At 42.9% G+C, this 16,124-nt stretch overlaps 1 protein-coding gene across 1 annotated transcript in view; it reads right to left on the bottom strand.

The window, feature by feature from the left end:
- Window positions 1-16,124, bottom strand: part of LOC127579985 (involucrin-like) — a 513,761-nt gene that overhangs the window by 272,091 nt on the left and 225,546 nt on the right. The window lies entirely within an intron of this gene.

The following is a 16,124-nucleotide window of genomic DNA, read 5'->3' as shown; positions in this document are numbered from 1 at the left end:
AATGCGGCTCACGTGAAGAACCTCCTCCAAGCCATCCTCCTCCCTAATAAATTGGCCATCATCAAATGCTCAGCCCACCTCTCAGACGCCTCCCTAATAACACAGGGCAATAACAGGGCAGATGCAGAGGCAAAATTGGCAGCACACTGGGGGACTAGTATCATTCCGACCGCGGAAAAACAGGCGGTTGTTTATAAACTGACAATAGCAACGCAGGGCACCCCAGACATGGTTACTGTGCAGCACTTACAGGGGGACGCCCCGACTCAGAAAAACAAGTATGGAAGGTGCACGGGTGTACGCACTCTGCGCCACATGGCCTCTGGACCACTCCAGTCGGTCAAGTATGTATACCTGATTCTTTGTTACCAATGCTTATTGACTGCCTGCATTCTGACACCCACCTTGGCAAGGGGGGAATGAGTAATATTTTACTACGTACCTGGTGGCACCCCAGATTGGAGGAAGCAGCACAAGGCAAAATACGATCATGTTTAATATGCCAACAAACCAATGCTGGGAAAGGGGTGAGGTGCGCCACAGGCAGAACCCCCTTGCCAGGGAGACCCTTTGAACGTATACAACTCGATTTTATTGGGTTACCGCGTATACATTGCTATGACCAATGTCTTATTATTGTTGATGTATTTAGTAGATGGATTGAAACTTTTCCTACCACTAACAATAAGGCCTCAACAGTGGTGAAATTATTGCTTTCAGAGATCATACCAAGGTTTGGGGTACCTCCACAGATTAGTTCAGACAATGGTCCTCACATCATAGGGAAAATAAATAAGGAGTTGTGCGAAGCACTGCATATCAAACGACAGTTCCATTGCACCTACCGCCCTCAGGCAGTGGGTATAGTAGAACGAGCCAACGGCACCCTGAAGAATAAATTAACTAAATTAGTGTCAGAAGACAGGTCTAAATTGGCTGAAGGTTCTCCCATTAGCTTTATACCACATGAGAATTACTCCCCACTCGGCCACCTGGGTGTCAGCTGCTGAAATCGTCTATGGATGCCCGGGAAGAAACCCATGGGATGTTGACACCCAGCTCCCCACCCAGGTTGACCTTAATATTATGGGGAATGAACTACAAAGATATTTCAGGCAACTTACGACCTCTTTGAAGTTCCTTCATTCACAGGTAAAGAGCGCCTTTACGCAGCGGGAGGGAAAGGATGCGGAGTTGCCTAACCTGGAAATTGGAGAGTCGGTGCTGATACGGGACTGGGAACGACCTAAGCCGGGACCTCGGTGGAAAGGCCCCTTCCAGATACTACTGCAGACCCCTACAGTGGTGAAAGTACAGGGTCAGGAACGCTGGATTCATTTAAGTGACTGTAAACAATGGCCACCACAGGGCATAGACGCTTCTTAAATGTGGACTCTTCATCATTACTCGTTGTGTGGGCAATTAGAGGACAATTTATTTTACAAAGCCCATATACAACTGCATGGTAATCACACCATTTGCTACCCCTTGGCAGAATCAGTAAAATGGTGTTTTTGGAGCCACACCAAGCTAGAGCCCCAGGGCTCTCTTAAGTTATGAATACTCGTAAACAAAGTGCATTGGGCAGATGGGATCTTACAGGAGGGTGCTGCCAGGTAAATGTTTTGCAAGGAACCACAGCAGACCTAAGCAGACAACTAGCACCAGTCCTTTCCCCACTGCTTCACCAGTAAGGGATGGGGTTGTGGGCTAGTAATAGTACAGCACCCGCTATCATATGCCACCACCACTTGTAGGGAGAGAAAGTGTGCATTAAGGGGAGGATGGTTTAGGTGTGAATGTGTCAACACTAGGTGTGTTGAACTACTTGCAGGGGAGCGATAGGTTTGTGGGGAAGGGAACGGTACCCATGTGAAAGTGTCAAATGTCTCTTTGGAATGGCTAACCAGGGAAAGCTATCTGAGAATTCATGGGAGGAGAGTTGCTGGAATCACTTGGTATTCTCAGATGCCTAGTCCACAGTAAATGGGCAGTATAACCTGTTACCGGGCCAAGGAAGGGTACGTGCTCCTTTTCAATGGTACCTATATCACCGCCACCCCCACTCTGCCAGCCTGATTCGCAATAGGAGCGATTGGGCCAGTCACGGTCCCATGCCCCCAGAAGGCTCGTATCCGACGAAGACTTGCAGCACGGTCAGTAAGTAAAGAATTCTGCGAAGAATGGATGGGTCCTCTGGTAGTGGGATCATCGTTAGGCTATGCGTTTCTGAGTGTTCTCTCTCAAGGGGGTTCAGCAGGGACCATGGCCGCAAACAATCGGAACTACCTCGTCTGCGGACTGACTGTGCTGGGAAACAGCACCGTCAAGGGCCTGGAGGCAGTGAACCAGGAAATAGCAGAACTTCGACTTTATGTCCAACACCCCCAGTATGCTGTGGACTACCTGTTAGCTCAGAAAGGGGGAGTATGTGCCATAATAGGGGATAAATGTGTCACCAATGTTAGGGATGAGACCCTACAATATTTCCCATGCCATTCTGGATATTCAGAAGCAAGTAGATAACTTTGGGCAGGGACTTGCAGGAGGGAAGGGTTGGTTGGGGTGGCAGATGGGAGGGTCAGTGGCATCATACCTGCTGCATGGAGCAATAGGTCTTTATAGTTATTATAATAAATGCTGTGTGGTGCTGACCTACTTGAATACTTGCTGCAAGGTACCTTATTAATAAAATCTCGACCCCATTCTAAGACCCCTCTAGGTTATCATGATATGATAATAGGGGGAGTGAGGAGGTGTAGGATTAATAAACTATAACTGTATTCATATCTTAAGATGGATGAGAATTATGGCTGCTCAAGTGCTCGAAAAGTGGCCCTTCAGGCCAGAACAGCCACACCACTGCTTTTCTGGGCTGGGTGCTGTGTGGTAATTGCTGTGTCTGGAACTTAATTGGATTCCCATATAGTTTGACTATGGAGATGATCGTCAATCTTAATGGGAAATGGGAAGGCTGTCTCAAACAATGAAGTGATACCTGCCTTTGTCTCACCCGATTGCGAAGCGATTAGCTGAATTTGGGGTGTGAGGCTGCTCTTTGTCCATCTGCAGTAGCCCTTTGTCCGTTTCCTGCTCAACCCAGAACTGTGGAGCCTGGCTAATTAAAGTGTGCATGAAATGTTTGTATAAATAACTGCTTACTCCTTTGTACTTTGGAGAACTCCGCAGCCGTCTCCACGATAGAGTAAGGAGATTTCTCCCCAGCAATATATTGCTAAATAAAACTCGTTTGAAGTAAACTGTGGCACTGTGTGATCTTCCACAGACAGAAGGGAAACTTCAAATCGGGTTAACACTAGGATGCACTTTATCTACATTTATGCATATTAAGACCTCCAGTACCTCCTCCTGTAATATGGACTTCCTTCAAGCCATCACTATTAACTTCCCTGAGTTCCCTAACATCCATGTCTTCCTCCATGGTAAATACAGACCATATATATTGCAGGAGGAGATGAGTGGACCAGTTGGGTAGTCAGAAAAGTGGCAATTAGATGTGATCTGGAGAAATGAGGTAAAGCATTTGAGAATGATAAATAAGGCAAGGGAGTGCATAGAAAATAGTAGATTACTGAGGTATGTAGGAGAACAGAGGGCCCTTTAAGTTTATGAGCACAAACTCTCAAAGGAGCAGGACAGGTAGATAGACCCAAGACTTTTTCCTTCCAGGGTTATGTTGGAACAACATAAAAATTAGTCAGTCACAGATGAGTGAAATGTACAGTTCTGCCCTGTTCCCATTGAACTAGAGCAAAGCATGGTCGAAGAAATCTCTGGTTACCCGATTGAAACAGAAAACTCTAAATGGATGGGTCTAAAAACTGCAATCTAGAAGATATTTACTGAGCCATTGTGTTTCATCATCAATTTTATTAGCACTGGGTTGATGAACATGACACCAGATGAAGAATTTACTCAAGCAAAATAGAAAAGGCTCTGGAGACCAGCAAAAATAACCTTGAATCTCTATTAATACACCCAAATCACCAACAGTGGCACGGTAGTGTAGTGGCTAGCGTAACACTATTACAGCGCCAGCGACCTGGGTTCAATTCTGGCCACTGTCTGTAAGGAGCTTGTATGTTCTCACCGTGACTGCATGGGTTTCCTCCGGGTGCTCCGGGTTCCTCCCACATTCCAAAGACATACAGGTTAGGAAGTTGTGGGCATGCTGTGTTGCCGCCGGAAGTGTGGCGACACTTGTGGGCTGCCCCCAGAATATTTTACGCAAAGATGTAGTTCACTGTGTGTTTTGATGTACATGTGGCTAATGAAGAAATCTTGTCTTATCTCATCTTAAAGAGCACGCACCAATGAAGTAACTTTCTTTCCCAGGAAGCAAGTATTAACAATGATATCTAACACAGGGCTCTATGAGCAGATTCACCTTGAAAAGCTAATGCATTGCATATTTCAACAACAAGGATCACCCAAGCCCAAACTATGCTAGCTCTGTAAAATGCTGTGGTCACACCAACCTTTGTTTAAAACCCAGGTTTTGAATCAAAACATGAAAGAAAAACTTTGTATTATCAGTGGAAAAATGAGGGGTGATATTATTGAGCATAACAGAGTAGATGTCAAGGTGGGAGAACGTTGAAATAGGGCACATAGGTGCAAGATAAGGGGGCTGCCATTTAAAACCAAGTTACGTAGAAACAACTTCTCATGGAGGCTAGGGAATCTTTGGAATTCTCTACTTCAGAGAGTTGTGGAGGCCAGCCCATTAAAATGGAGGTAGATTAATTTTTTGAAAGATTAGGGGATTGAAGGCCATTGGTATCTGGCAAAGAGGAGCAGCTGAGACCTGGGCTAGATCAGCCATAATGATATCGAATGGAGGGGCAGGCTGGAAGAGCCAAGTAGTCTTCAAAGATTTCGTTATAGGGACACCCTCAAAACATCTCTGAAGACATTTGGGTAAACTGGAAAGTTGAAGTAATTAAGAAACTACCTTGTCTATATGAACATTCCTCCCATTTTGAACAATTCTGTCTCTCTTAGGCAGCAAGAGGAAAAAGAAAAAGCAAAGGGAATAGGAATGGAAACAAACATAGTTAAGTCTTCCCTTGATCGACACTCAAAATATCTATCGATTGCACCTCAAAGATTAGGCTCATGAATGATGGTAAGGTCCACAAACAAGACTGATTCTGATTAAGGACAATACGGATGAGGACGTGCTTATTCTCAAGAGATTTTACCAAGAGCAAACTTCCATATGGCAGGAAAGATATGACTGGTATTCTTGACTGCAATAAGCTCTGTTCAAGTGATTTCAATAGAACTAGTTGTAAAGGGGGGAGTTCACCTAACAGCCAATACTCTTGTAAACATTTAGCACCAGATGAATTTCTCCCTCACACACTGGCATAAATTTACAATGGTACTGTCTTTGTTATTCCACCCAATGTACCAAATAATTTCACAGTTTGAATTCTGAAATTCCTGACTCAAGTGAGCCAGTGTGTTCTGCAGCTCTTAAACACTGTTTAGAAAGTTGCTCAGTTCTCCCACAATCAGAATAAATTCCATTTAAACTAGGTGGTCCATTAGAGTTTTTGTCTTTTATTTTTCTAGTGAAGTTCCTCAAGAGTATCACTATCTTTAATCAATTCATCAGTCTAGTGCATTGTAACGAAGATCTTTATTGATATCTCATAGAGTCATACAGTACAGAAACAGGCCCTTTGGCCCAACTGGTCCATGCTGACCAAGATTCCCAGCTAAGCTCGTCCGATTTACCTGCATTTGGCCCTCATCCCTCTAAACCATTCCTATCCATGTACCCGTCTAAGTACCTTTTAAATGTGGTCAACAGCCTACCACTTCCTATCTATATATGTCTATAACAACTGTCATGCAGTATTCCAGACTTAATGATCTGATAATTCCACTGTATAACTTTTGTCAACACATGGGAAACAAGTAATGATAAATTGGTCCTCTATTTTAAAAATTCTTGCAATTTTCTTTCGTGTGGAATGCTTATTGCTTGATGATAAAAGTTAAAATTACTCCTAAAGAACGATCTTTGATTCTTTTTTTTATTCTTATATTCAGCAGTTTAATGATAACAGAATAAGTAATTTAACATGACTTTAAAACCTGACAAACCATCATCACTGCAAATAGATTTAAAAATTAAAGGTTGCCTCACAGTAGAGATATTGAAAAGACATTCTATCATTCATTGTATATTCTGCTGACAATATACCAGGGCTGCAGTGTGTACCATCTACAAAATACATTGCAAGTATTTGCCAAGGATACTTCAGCTGCACTCACATAATTGTGGCTTTTACCACCAAGGACAAGGGCAGCAGTTGCATGTAAGCTTCACCACCTGAGATTCTCCCCCAAGTTACGCTATGATGACTTTAAAATATATTGCCATTGCCTTTCCTTGATCATCACTGGGATTAAATCCTAAAGCTTCCTACATTGTTGAAGTACACTGAATAGAAGGACTACAATGATTCATGAAAAGCACCTCACTGTTACTTATGAAAGGGCAATCAGGAAAGCGTAATAAGTGCTGACCTTGCCATGATTCCCACTTCCATATGACATAGGACAGAACTGGAGGAATCTGCAGTTTCAGGGCTGTGCAGAGAAGGAGCTTGAGTGAATCTTGGCTTATAGAAAATAGAACAGTACAGGCCCTTCAGTCCCCGATGTTGTCCTGACTTTAAACTACTCTAAGATCAATCTAACCATTCCTTCCCATATACCCCTCCATTTTCCTATCATCCATGTGCCTATCTAAGAGTCTCTTAAATCTCCCTAATATATTTACCTCTACCAACACCTCAGCTGTATGTTCCATGCACCCACCACTCTCTGTGTATAAACCTTAGCTCTGATATCTCCCCTGTATTTTCCTCCAATCACCTTAAAAATTATGGACCCCTCATGTTAGCCATTTCCACCCTGGCAAAAAGTCTCTGGCTTTCCACTCAATCTATGCCTCTTATCATCTTGTCATGTCGCCTCTCATCCTGCTTTGCTCCAAAGAGAAAAGCCCTAGCTCTCTCAACATTTCCCCATAAGACATGTTCTCTAGTTCAGGCAACATCCTGGTAAATCTCTTCTGCACCCTTTCTAAAGCTTCCACCTCCTTCCTACAGTGAGGTGACCAGAACTGAACACAAAATTCTAAGTGTTGTCTAACCAGAGTTTTATAGAGCTGCAATATTACCTCGCGGTTCTTGAACTCAATCCCCCGACTAATGAAGGCCAACACATCATACACCTTCTTAACAACCCTATCAATTTGCGCAGCATCTTGGAGGGATCTATGGACTTGGACCCCAAGATCCCTCTGTTCCTCCACACTGCTAAGAATCCTGCCATTAACCTTGTATTCTGCATTCAAATTTGACCTTCTAAAGTGAATTATTTCACACTTTTCCGGGTTGAACTTCATCTGCCATTTCTCAGCCCAGATTTGCATCCTATCAATGCCCCATTGTAAACCTCAACAACCTTCTACACTATCCACAACACCAACAACCTTTGTGTCATCTGCAAACTTACTAACCCACACTTCCACTTCCTCATCCAAGTCATTTATAAAAATCACAAAGAACAGGGGTCCCAGAACAGATCCCTGCAGAGCACCACTGGTCACCAACCTCTAGGCAAAATACACTCCATCTACAACCACACCCTGCCTTCTATGGGCAAACTAATTCTGAATCTACACAGCCAAGTTTCCCTGGATCCCCTGCCTCCTGATTTTCTGAATGAGTCTTCCATGAGGAACCTTATCAAACGCCTTACTAACATCCATGTACATCACATCCACTCCTCTAACTTCATAACGTGCTTTGTCACATCCTCAAAGAATTCAATCAGGCTCGTGAGGCATGACCTGCCCCTCACAAAGCCATGCTGACTGTCCCTAATCAGACTATGCTTCTCCAAATGCTCATAAATCCTGTCCCTAAGAATCATTTCCAATAATTTGCCCACCACTAAAGTAAGACTTGCAGGTCTATAATTTCCAGGTTTATCCCTACTCCCTTTTTTGAACAAGGGAATAATGTTTGCCACCCTCCAATCATCTGGTACTACTCCTATGGCCAGTGAGGATGCAAAGATCATTGCCAAGGGCTCAGAAATCTCTTCCCTCGCTTCCCATAGTATCCTGGGATATAGCTCATCCAGCACATCCTCCTTCTTAACATCAACATGTTCTAGCTTATTAGCCTGTTTTATGCTGTCCTCACAAATGTCAATATCTCTCTCGCAGGTGAATACTCAAGCAAATATTCATTTAGGACCTCCCCTACCTCCTCTGACTCCAGGCACATTTCTTCCTCTATCCCTAATCAGTCCTACCTTAAATCTAGTCATCATCCTGTTCTTCACATTTGAGTAGAACGCCTTGAGGTTTTCCTTAATCCTACTCACCAAGGCCTTCTCATGCCCTCTTCTAGTTCTCCTAAGTCCATTTTTAAGCTCCTTCCTGGCTACCTTGTAACTCTCTAGAGCCCTGTCTGATCCTTGCTTCCTAAGCCTTACATAAGCTTCTTTCTTATCCTTCACTGGATATTCCACATCTCTTGGTCCCTTCACCCTACCATCCTTTTCCTGCCTCAATGGGACAAACCTATCCAGAACCCCCTGCAAGTGATCTCTAAACAACCTCCACATTTCCATTGTGCATTTTCTTGAGTGCATCTGCTCCCAATTTACACTCTCAAGTTCCTGCCTAATAGCATCATAATTCCCCTCCTCAAAATAAATACTTTCACATACCGTCTACTCCTATCCCTCTCTAAGGCAAGAGTAAAGGTCAGGGATTTGAGATCACTGTCTCTGAAATACTCACCCACTGAGAGATCTGAAACCTGACCAGGTTCATTGTCTAGTACCAGATCCAGAATGACCTCTCCTCTAGTTGGGCCTGTCTACATATTGTGTCAGGAATCCTTCCGGACACACCAAACAAATTCTGCCCCATCCAAATCTTTTGCACTAAGGAGGTGCCAATCAATATTAGGGAAGTTGAAATCACCCATGACAACAACCCTGTTATCTTTGCACCATTCCAAAATATGCCTCCTGATCTGTTCCTCGGTGTTTCTGTTGCTATTGGGGGGCGGTCTATAGAATACTCCCAACAGAGTGATTGTTCCCTTCCTGTTTCTGACCTCCGCCCAGAATGACTCAGTGGATAATCCCTACAGGACATCTTCCCTTTCTGCAGCTGTGATACTATCCCTGATTAGCAATGCCACTCCCCATCTCTTTTACCTTTCTCCCTGCCCCTTTTGAAACATCTAAACCCCGGAACATCCAGCAGCCATTCCTGCCCTTATGACAGCGAAGTCTCTGTAATGCCACAACATCAGAGTTCCATGTACTGACCCATGCTCTAAGTTCATCACCTTTGTTTCTGATACTTTTTGCATTAAAGTAGACACACTTCAATCCATCCAAATGACTGCAATTTTGCCCTATCAACTGCCTAGAGCAGACAAGTGGATCGTGATGCAGAGACAGCAAAGGATATTCTTAATAATCTATATTTAGTGGTCAAGTTTCTGAAAGGGACTTGAATGCACAATCTTGTGACAGAAGCTTGATTGCTACCTATTTAGACACTGATACCTGATAAGTCCTGGTTATGTATGGAGAATAAGGCAAAAAGCAAGAGATCATACTTTATTCTTAAGCATCCATTTTTCATCATAAAGGAAATTCTACCCATTCCCTGTCGCGCAATTCTGATGAAGGGTCATTGATCTACCATGTCAACTACTGCACTTTCTCTGTAGCTGTGACACTTTACTCTGTACTGTTATTGTTATTATCTGTACTACTTCAATGCACTCTGTACTAACTCAATGTAACTGCACTGTGTAATGAATTGACCTGTACAATTGGTTTGTAAGATAAGCTTTTCACTGTACCTCGGTACAAGTGACAATAATAAACCAATACCAATACCAATAGCAACTCATTTCTTCTCTCTCCATAGATGCAGTCTGACCTGGTGAGTATTTTCAGCGCTTTCTGTTTTTATTTCATGTAGGGGTGGGACGATTGTAACATGATCACTGTTTCCAATTATTATATAACTGAACATAACTGCAGTTGATTATTACATTTAAAATCAACTTCTGAATTATTGTTATTTCTCTCACTATAACAAGTGCAACCTTAGGGAATTGAACTCCCTTCTATGTTGGCCCACACGAATTCAGGTCAATCATAGCATAAATCAAGTAGAAAGCAAATGTTCTTCTGCATTGTCACAGCCATGCCTCAGTGTCAAATTTCCAAAAAGTCATTTAATATTTCAGTTTCCTGCTTGAGTGGCATTGTAATCTCTCCCAATGAAATTCCCAACTGCGCTAAAGTATTGCCAAATTTGTACTTGGTATTGGCTCCAAACAGCTGGTGCAAAATTCTGAGCTGTAACCAACTCTGATTCATGAGGTAAAGCAACTAAGTTGAGAAGTTGGATCCACTAACACCCAGTTTCCATGTGCACAAAAAGTGATTGCATGAGTGGTCACCTCTGGGTGAAATCTCATCCATTGCAAAATTGATCCGAGCACCTCCACTCACAAGTAACTTTAACGTGTCTGACTTTTTCCAGTGTCAGTGATGCAACAACCAGATCACAAGTTGTATACCACAAGTTTCCTCCCTTTACTGCTGTGAATTGGAGTCTGTGGATGCAACCTGCAATCTCCAACCTCCATTGCACAGTCACAATGTTACTTTGCTGCATTTGTGCATACTTAAAGCGACACTGGTAACAGTGGGAGCCCTGAATGAGCAGCTTCAGAACTCAATGCTGGCTGCTCACAGAGTGTAACAGGGAGTGTTTTTTTTCTTTGCAGTTAGCCATTCAGATGCTTATTCAATGGGTGCTTCAGTGGTGCCACTGCTGGTAGCCTTCTGTGAGTAATCATTCTATCCTAGGCATGACAAGGTCTGCGGCAGTATCAGTGGCTGTCACACCAGTGCCAATTATCTCTGCACAAAGACGGATCTTATTTGCCCTAAACAAGGATGCATTTCAACAGAGGTGGTGTGTTCAGATTCTTTTATAACAGAAAAACAAGCAATAAGATCTAAAAACATCACATGTTTTCAGTGAGATTGCACACGCTAGTTCCATTCACATTTCGCGACCTTGTTAGTGGTTTTGGTGTCTTAGTGCCACATTCCAATGTCTCCTCCGTGGCTGCAGCCTGGCTACTGGAAGGCTGTTACTTGTCCACAGAGACATCTTTGGAAAAGCTCTTGCCCTATGTGGGATTGCTTCAGACAGCTGCCCATCGCCTTCTGAGGGAAAAGTCTGGATTGGCTGGCTGTGAGTCACAGGTAAGAGGTCACGGTGGGAGATGATTAGCTGTGTATATGAGGGGGAGCATCAATGACCTAAAACTGACCAATGACGTAGATGCACAGAACCATGGAGGAATGCAGCAGAGAAATGGGCTGTTTGATCCACCAGACAGGAGGTACAGAAGCCTGAAGTCCCACACTGCCAGGCTGAGGGACAACTAATTTCCTACAACCATCAGGTTATTGAACCTACCTGCACAACCCTCACCCCAACTCAGGAATGGAACACCATGGTGCACCTCTTTGCACTTCCATGGACTTGTCTTCAGTTGTGTCTTTGGTTTTTTTGCACTGTCTTGCATTTGCACAGTCCTTTTTTTCTTTTTTCACTGTATGGTATAATTTTATGTATAATTCATATATAATTTATATTCTGTGTGTTGTCTGTACTTACGTGCCTGTGATGCTGCTGCAAGTTTTTCATTGTTCTGTACCTTTCCGTACTTGTGCACATGACAATAAACTCAACTTAACTGGTCTTGAGCTCCCCGCTGACCACCAAGCATCCATTTGCACTAATCCTACACTAATCCCTTTATTTTATTCTCCCCACATTTCCTTAACTCTCCTCAGATTCTACAACTCACCTACATTTAGGGGTAATTTACAGTAGCCAGTTAAACTATCAACTCACACATTTTTAGGATGTGGGAGGAACCAGAGCACTTGGAGGAAATCCAAGAGGTCACAGGTACAATGTAAAATCTCCACACAGATAGCACTGGAGTTCAGCATTGAACCCAGGTCACTGGAGCTGAGAGGCAGCAGCCCTCATAGCTGTGCCACTGTGTCGTCCTGACCTCTCAGTGAACTGAGTAGGCAGCAGTGAAATGATCTGCTGGCATTCAGTCCACTCCACCCAGACCTCCAGACCCAGCTCCTGGAATCCTAGCCATAGTGTCTGGCCCTTGCTGCCTTCACTTTTCTCCTCAGAGTCACCTTTGCACAATCTGAGCAGGACTCATGATGAAGAAGAGGTGTGGATCAGGGAGGGATGGAGGCCGAGACCATGCCTCTACTCCTTCAGAAGAGGAACAAGTCTCTATGTGTCATGTCTCATTGCAGGAATGTAATCTACTGCCATGCAGCATCTTTCTGTTCGTGGGGGACAGCCACCTATTCACATGCAGTAACCCCCCCCCCCCCACCTTACTCCTACAGAACTGCAGGCTGCTCATTAATATTAAACCTATGACTATTAAGAGCAGCAATCAGTTCATGAATGACATCTTACTGCTCAATGAATCTGCTTATGAATGGTATCTCCCTGCTCTTTTGAGACACCTAATAATATTACTATTCTTTCAGAACTTTAAACTGCTTGCACGTGGCAGAGACCAGACCTCCAGCTGAATCATGCTACGACTGCATAAAAGCAGTAAAATTCACATGGCCTCACAACAAATGTCAGTGCCTCCACAACAAATGTCCGTTGAAGCAGAGTGGCTGTCTGACTCCTCCCTGATCCATAATATCCCCGAAATTTGGTGAGGTGGGTCTGACAGTTTGCTGAGCATCTTGCTGTGCACTTGTGCAGTCTGGTCATGAAATCATCCCAAATGTGGGCCTCGTCTGAGTTCTCTGGATCAGTACAGATACGTGCATCCTTTGTCTGGTAAACCCCCACACCTGATTCCTCTTGACTCATGCCAGACTGCAGGTCATTGGCATCCATTGCAAGCCCATTCTGTGAGGCAGTGCTGTGACGTATCAGGCACAATTATTCACTTCTGGTCATTATCATTATCCTCTCCCATTGAGTCAAACAGCAGTGAAACAGGCCCTTCGGCCCAACTCATCCATGCCAACCAAGGTGCCTCCCTGAGCTAGTTCCATTTGCCTACATTCAGCCCATATCCCACTAAACCTTTCCTATCCATGAATCTGTCCAAATGTCTTTCAAACATTGTATTTATACCCGTCTCTACCAGTTCCTCTGGCAGCCCGTTCCATATACTCACCACCCTCTGTGTGAAAAATTTGCTTCTCAGTGCCCCTTTAAATCTTTCCCCTCTCACCTTAAACCTGCGCCCTCTAGCTTTAGATTCTCCTACTCTGTGAAAAAGACTGTGGCCATTCACCTTATCGATGCCCCTCACTATTTTATTAATTCTATAAGGTGACCCCTCAGCCTCCTACGCTCTAGGGGAAAAAAAGCCCCAGCCTCTCCTTATAACTCAAGCCGTCCAGTACTGGCAATAATCCTTATGAATTTTCTCTGCACTCTTTCCAGCTTAATGATATCCTTCCTATAGCTAGATGACCAGAACTGTATACAATACTCCACCAACAGCTATAACATGACATCCCAACTCTTGCACTCAGTGCCCTGGCCAATGAAGGCAAGCATGCTGAACACCTTCTTCACCATCCTGTATACCCGTGCGGTAACTTTCAGAGAATGGAGTCCTACCTTCTCTTATTCCAGTCTCTCAGCTCACATATAATTAGAAATGTTTCCCCACTTCACCTAATGTCACCACATTCTACATTTTGTACTCTCTGGGACTTGTACTCCATAGCACTGGATTCTCCACTGCTTATTCTGTGCAAAGGTCTCTGTCACTTGCATTAGTCAAAATTCCAAAGACCTAATTCAGCCACAATATCTGCAATTACCAGGAAACTAGTTCTAGTGAGCCAACAAATTAACTGTGCAACTCGTTACCATTGACTAACACTGAAAGAAACTAAAAGTTTAAGGAATTGCAAAACCTAACAAAAATCACAGAGGAGACTTAAAACTCAACCCACCAAATTCTAAATACAGTATTCTGTAAATGCAGAGCCTTTTACAACTGCCTTAGTGCTGGTGATGCAGCTTCTGAGCAAAAACCTCCTATACTTATGAATATATTTATAAAGACCTATTGTCTGGCAGTTAACAAATGGGTCATTTTGATGGTGATACCTTATTGAAGATGTACAATGATTAATCAAATTACAGGAACAGTAATTTGAAAACATTAAGATGTAGCTACTTATATTGAATTAAACTGTTGTTTTTATTCCTGGTGATTTATAGTTTGCATTATCTGCACGGGTGCATTAATAGTCGGCGATTTAAGAGTGAAGATAATTTATTAAAAATAGTTGATAGAAACAGGATTTTATTGAGGAAGGATATTAAGGACAACTTGAAAATATTTTTGATTACAGCAAATAAATAATTAAGAACGCCACATTAACTTACTCCGCACGACGCGACCAAAAGTAACCATTTCAGTCATTTGGTTAACTTCAGGAAAACAGAATTATCAGACGCCACCAGGTGGCAGACGAAGTCCGGGAAAGCAAAGCGAGAGCACTCACGGAAGACTGCAAATGTTTCCAGAAGTGAGGCGTTTGAGGAGACCTGTTACTAAACAGCTAAGGTGGAAAAAAAAATCACGACATTCTAAAGACAATATTTGCAACACTTTGGAGTCAAAGTCCTGTTCCTAAGGCTCCGTCGCTTTCCTGTCGCGCCATTCAGAAAGGAGAGTGCTCAAATTCTTAAATGGTTGTCCCTGTGACACTAGATTTGATAATTTTGCCATAAATTATTTATTATGACCTTCCAAATCGCACGTTAATTGTGTATTAATTCACATTATTTTGCAGTGCGCGTCATATCTTCTTTTCCAAAGTTTGCAATTCCACTGACTCCGTCAAAAACAACCGACCTGAATGCAGAACTGCCGGTGCACGTAATTGCATTGCTGTGTATAAATGAAAATGTAAATTAAAATACAGTTAACGACATATAAAGAAGTGATGAAAAATAACCAAACATAGGAGAGGGCAAGATAATTTCTCGTGAGTGCCCGAGTCTCATTGTTGAGTTTCCACGTTACTACACATCACATGGTTTAAATCGATGCAGAGATGTCGTGCAATACTCAGATAATCACAATCCATAATCGAGCTCAGAAAAAAATAACGCTATGCTTTAAATAGCTGGTATTTAACATGGCAACGTCCCAAATTTAGGCTGCATCGCGCGGGGTATGCATTTACACTGATGGCTGAACCAATGAAACTTGAAAACCTCTTTCCAATAATTATAGGCTTCGGATAAAACTAATTTGCCATCTGTCTATTCCACAGATCCATTCGTCATTTTCTGTTTCTAACATCTATATTCTTCAGTGTATGAAAACACACATAAACGTTTACTGAGTATTACTAAAATTACTGTTATATATTATTCATTGAACCCGAAATAAAGTGTGCTTTCCTTCATTCTGAACTACACTAATTCAGATGGGAAGCACAGAACTCCCTTCTCCATCAGTTAGCTAATAACTAATCAGTACCTCCACCTCATGAACGAACCATTGTTCCATTGATCTACAAACCCTTCACCTAATAAAAATATGTCCACGTCTTGACAATTTTGTTTGACGCAGCATTTACAATCTGATAGGGAGAGAATTCCAAGCATTTGTTGTGCTTTGTGTCTTGATTTCAGGGTGGAATGTTTTCATACTATTGTTCATACTATGTCACAGAGTGGAGAGGGAGGGGTCTTCATTTGCTCTTCGATCTCAATTAAATAAAGTGTCGTCCATTCTGGTGACACGTGCTTCATATCCTCTTGAGGTGTGGTGCCCAAAATTAAATACTGCTCTCCATATGGGATCTGGCCAACGCATAAATGAAGCACCACTTTTTCATATCCAGCTCCTTTGAGATAAAGACCAATATTTCATCAGTCTTTGTGCTTACTTGTTGCCACGAGGTATTTG

Source organism: Pristis pectinata, chromosome 2 (genome assembly GCF_009764475.1).
Source record: "Pristis pectinata isolate sPriPec2 chromosome 2, sPriPec2.1.pri, whole genome shotgun sequence".
Classification (NCBI taxonomy): Eukaryota; Metazoa; Chordata; class Chondrichthyes; order Rhinopristiformes; family Pristidae; genus Pristis; species Pristis pectinata.
This window is presented reverse-complemented; position numbering and strand designations above follow the sequence as displayed.